Here is a 5,518-nt window from a genome sequence, read left to right as displayed (position 1 = left end):
TTTCGTTAGAGAGAAGAAGGTTAAGAGGTGACTTAATAGAGACAAACAAGATGATCAGAGGATTAGATAGGGTGGACAGTGAGAGCCTTTTTCCTCGGATGGTGATGGCTAGCACGAGGGGACATAGCTTTAAATTGAGGGGTGATAGATATAGGACAGATGTCAGAGGAAGGTTCTTTACTCAGAGAGTAGTAAGGGCGTGGAATGCCCTGCCTGCAACAGTAGTAGACTCGCCAACTTTAAGGGCATTTAAATGGTCATTGGATAAACATATGGATGATAATGGAATAGTGTAGGTTAGATGGGCTTCAGATTGGTTTCACAGGTCGGCGCAACATCGAGGGCCGAAGGGCCTGTACTGCGCTGTAATGTTCTATGTTCTATGTTCTATTTGAATCCTGTGTGTATTGTAATCAGCAAGACAGAATCCAGTAAATAATCTGTGACAAGCAAGCGTGCTTCATTTTTCTTAGGGTCTTTTTATAAACCATTTCAAATGAAACAAAACGTGTTTGCTGAGTGAAGACAAAGTCTATTGTCTCGTAACAGTGAAACACATGAAACGGTTGTTTTGCCCTGACAATGCAGAGGTTAATGAGCATATCCAAACCTTTATGTTGTGCAGTGCATTCCTCAAAATCCATTGAACATGGAATCTACAGAAGTTGGAGAAGATTCCTCTCACAATATGAAACGAGTAAATAATGTTGTATAAGGTAATGATTCTCAAAGAGTTCTTGCTATATTTGCATTAGGTACCACTGTCTGAACAAATAGCAATACAGCGCAGGAACAGGCCCTTCGGCCCACTAAGACTGCACTGATCCATGATGCCTTTCTAAAATAAAAACCCTTTGCCTCTACCTGGTCTGTATCCTTCTATTCCCTCCCTATGCATATATCTGTCAAGATGCCTTTTAAGCATTGCTATTGTATCTGCCTCTACTATCTCCTCTGGCAGTGTATTCCAGGCACTTACCACCCTCTGTGTGAAAAACTGCCTCTCACATCTCCTTTAAACTTAGTCCCTTTTACCTTAAACCTGTGTACCCCCAGTAGTTGACATTTCTACCTTGGGTAAAAGACTCTGACTATCCATTCTATCCATGCCTCTCATAATTTTATAAACTTCCATCAGGTCACCCCCCCCCCACCATCCTTCAACATTCAAGTGAAAACAAACCAAGTTTGTCCAATCTCTCCTCATAGCTAATACTCTCCAAACCAGGCAACATCCTGGTAAACCGTTTCTGTACCCTCTCGAATGCCTGCACATCCTTCTGTTAATACGGTGAGCAGAACTGCATGCAATATTCCAAATGTGGCCGAACAAAGTTCTAAACAGCTGCAACATGAGTTGCCAATGTTTGTACTCTATGCCCTGACTGATAAAGCAAGCATACCTTATATCTTCTTGACCACTTTATCCACTTGAGTTGTCACTTTCAGTGAACTGTGGACCTGTATACTTTGATCCCTCTGTATGTTCATGCTAGTAAGGGTTCTTCCAAGATGCATCACGTCCAGATTAAACTCCATTTCTCCGCCCAAGTCTCCAGTCTATCTATATCCTGCTGTATCCTCTGGCAATCCTCCTCACTATCCACAGCTCCTCCAGTCTTTATGTCATGCACCAACTTACTAATCAGGCAAAACCACTATATATATCCTATATATATATATGTATACTGATCCCTGTAGAACATCACTGGTCACATAGCTCCAGGCAGAAAAATACCCTTCCACCACAATTCTCTGTCTTTTCTGGCCAGGCCAGTTCTGTATCCATCTTGCCAGCTCACCGTGGATCCCATGTGACTTCACCTTTAGTATCAGCCTGCCATGAGGGACCTTATCAAAGGCCTTGCTAAAGCTGATATAGACAACATCTACTACCCTGCCCTCATCAATCATTTTTGTCACTTCCTCCAAAAACTCAATCAAGAGTGAGACATGACCTTCCCTGCACAAAGCCATGCTGCCTATTGCTAATAAGTCCATACTTTTCCAAATATAAGTAAATCCAATCCTTAAGAATGTCCTCCACTAATTTCCCTATCACTGACGTAAGGCTCACCAGTCTGTAATTCCCTGGATTATCCCTGTTGCCTTTCTTAAACAAAGGAATAATGTTGGCTGTTCTCCAGTCCTCTAGGACCTCTCCTGTGACTAAAAAGGATACACAGATTTCATACAGGCCATCAGTGACTTCCTCGCTCTCCTCCCTCAGAGATATCATCAGGTTCTGGGTACTGATCTACCTTAATGCTTTTCAGAACATCCAACCCCTCTTTCTTTTTTATATTGACATGCGCTGGAAAATCAACACACCATCCACCATGTCCCTCTCCTTTGTGAATACTAATGCAACGTATTCATTAAGGACCTTACTCACTTCTTCCGACTCCACACATAAATTCCCTCCTTTGTCCTTAAGTGGACCTACCCTTTCCCTAGCCACCCTCTTGCTCCTTATTTATGTCTAAAACACTTTGCGATTTTCCATAATCTTATTTGCCATAGACATTTCATGGTGCCTTTCAGCCCTCCTAATTCCTTGTTTGATTTCTTTCTTGCTATCTTTGTATTCTTCAAGGGTTCTGTCATCAGTCTGTAGATAGAGTCATAGAGTCATAGAATTCTACAGCACGGAAACAGAACCTTTGGTCCAACTCATCCATGCCGACCAGATACCCTAAATTAATCTAGTCCCATTTGCCAGCATTTGGCCCATATCCCTCTAAACCCTTCCTATTCATGTACCCATCCAGATGCCTTTTTCAAAGTTGTAATTGTACCAGCCTCCACCACTTCCATTGGCAGCTCATTCCATATACGCACCACCCTCTGCGTGAAAAAGTTGCCCCTTAGGTCCCTTTTAAATCTTTCCCTTCTCACCTTAAACCTATACGTTCTAATTTTGGACTCCCCCACCCTGAGGAAAAAGACTTGGATATTCACTTTATCCATGTCCCTCATGATTTTATAAATGTCGATACGGTCACCCCTCAGCCTCTGATGCTCCAGGGAAAATAGCCCCAGCCTATTCAGCCTCTCCCTATAGCTCAAACCCTCTAACCCTGGCAACATCCTTGTAAATCTTTTCTGAACCCTTTCAAGTTTCACAACATCCTTCCTATAGCAGGGAGACAAGAATTGAACGCAGTATTCCACAGACTGTTGGGTGTAGAATCAGGCAGTTCAGCATGAAGTCCCTTTGAAGGATTCTTAAAGGGGCTTGACACAGTAAGTGCTGAGAGGATGTTTCCTCTCAAGGAAGAGTCTAGGACCAGAGGGCAACGACTCAGAATAAAGGGAGCTCAGAATAAACTTAAGGCTGTGACGAAGGAGAATTTCTTCCCTCAGAGGGTCGTGAATCTTTGAAATTTTTGCCACAGAGAGCTGCAGAGGCAGAGTCCCTGTGTATATTTAAGGCTGAGATAGATAGATTCTTGGTCAGTCAGGGAATCATGGGGAAATCACAAGAAAATGGGCATGAGGAATGTCAGATCAACCATGATCCTGTTGAATGGTGCAGCAGGCTTGAGGGGCTGAATGGCCTACTCCTTTTCCTATTTTTTATGGATTTATGGTCTTAAAGCAGATATGTCATCTCTGGCTCTTGACAGTCTTGAGTAACTTTGTCTAACTGGTTAATGTAGAGGTATCTTGCAATAAACTGCCTCTTGTTATATAGGCTTTGTAGTAATAATGTTCCTCTGCCAGTAACGCAGAGATCCCGGCTAATGCTCTTAAGGGTCATGGGTTTGAATCCCATCTTGGCAGATACTGACATTTGATTTCAGTATAAATCTGCAATGAAAAGCTAAAGTAGGCCTAGAATGCACCATCAATTGTCAGAGAAACCCTTCATTTAATATCCTTTAGGGAAGGAACACTGCTGTCTCTACCTAGTCTGACCTACACATGTGACTCCAGTCCCATATCATTGTACTGCCCCGTGGGCAATTAGGGAGGTGTAATAAATATTGGCCTAGCCACGTCCAGTGAGCACAAAACAAAATGCCTCTTCTTGTTAAGACTGATTGGCAGTCTGTTCCTCCATCACAAATCACAAGTCCTTCGAGCCAGCACAGGAAGGAGGATTGATGGTAGCTGTAGTATCCCAGCCCGCACACCGGGCACATTGGGGCACACCCAGACACAGGCGTGCTGGAGAGGAGCACCAATTGATAGTCTGCAGCCTTCCCCAGGTAGATGCCAGCTCCCCCTTCCCTGGCTGCCAGACTGTGTCTGGGGGTAACACAAAACCTTTAAGGAGTGTTTATCCAGAGCCTTCAGATCAGTGAGATTGCCTATGATGGTTTTGGTTAACGTCTAGCATTAACCCCTGTCTGTCTGGCATTGGACTTGTGCACAGGACTGTCTCCTGGGTTCATGTGCCCCACGATCTGAGCCTGCCTCTGGGAAATTGCCCCGTGCCCTTCAAAAGATCACAGAGACATTTCCTGTTATGCAGTGTTGCTGCATTCACTCCACTTCCTCACCACTGCCCATCGCTCGGATACGTAATGGTGTAACCACAGAGATCGCCAGCAGAAGGCCCTCTACAAAGGGGTCCTTCCCTTTTCTATCAGGTATTCAGCCTGGAGATTGCTGCATGCAGCAGTCCTATATGGTGGGTAATTATGGGGAGGCAATGGCCTAGTGGTATTATCATTGGACTTTTGACCTTGGGGACCCTGGTTCAAATCCTGCCAAGACATATGGTGGAATTCAAACTCAATTTTTAGAATTGTTGGAAAAACCCATCTGGTTCACTAACGTCCTTTTGGGAGGGAAACTGCCATCCTCCCCTGCTCTGGCCTACATGTGACTCCAGACCCACAGTGATATGGTTGACTCCATACTGCCCTCTAAGCAATTAGGGATGGGTAATAAATGCTGGCCTAGCCAACAATGCCATTTCCTGTGAATGAACAAAGAAAAGTACATTGGGTACCAGGCTACATGTAGTATTTGTGGCCTAGGGGAAACAGTTTGTCTGTTTATGTCAAATGTTTTCATTTGCAGTCTTTGTTCAGTTTCTTCAAAGGGTTGGCTGAATGATTGGCTCAACTTCAGCCCCACACTGCTGATCTACAGGCGCCCTTGCAGGGTGGGACAGGCAGGTCAGAGGGTATCTTTGTGGGTCTGCTCATAGGCTTGACCATGAACAGGCCCAGGCAGTAGGCCATGGAGGGGTCATGGTCCTGACTGTCTGCCCTCTCTCATGGTTAGTACATACTCAGGTGTTCACAATAGAGACCTTGGGGACCAGTAGGCACTACAGGGGCTGGTGTGGATTATTACCCTGGATAATGTTGTTTTGGTTCGGTTTTGATTCATTTCCATTCCAGTTCTATAAGGTTCCATTCACTGTTGGATTTTGTGTCTGTTTGAGTGTCCACCAGAGGCTCTTTAACCCATTAGACTTCATTCCAATAAAGAGGAGAAAGGAAGATTGGTGGCAACATGATAAGCCAACCATTTGCGGCCCACTGTTGGCAAACCTGAG

The 5,518-nt window shown here is 44.4% G+C and overlaps 1 protein-coding gene across 3 annotated transcripts in view; it reads left to right on the top strand.

The window, feature by feature from the left end:
* The window catches only part of LOC109913757 (E3 ubiquitin-protein ligase MGRN1-like), a 389,727-nt gene that overhangs the window by 316,287 nt on the left and 67,922 nt on the right, over positions 1–5,518 (top strand). The window lies entirely within an intron of this gene.

Source organism: Rhincodon typus, chromosome 21 (genome assembly GCF_021869965.1).
Source record: "Rhincodon typus isolate 14 chromosome 21, sRhiTyp1.1, whole genome shotgun sequence".
Classification (NCBI taxonomy): Eukaryota; Metazoa; Chordata; class Chondrichthyes; order Orectolobiformes; family Rhincodontidae; genus Rhincodon; species Rhincodon typus.
Note: the sequence above shows the minus strand (reverse complement) of the source record. Positions and strands in the feature narration are given on the sequence as shown.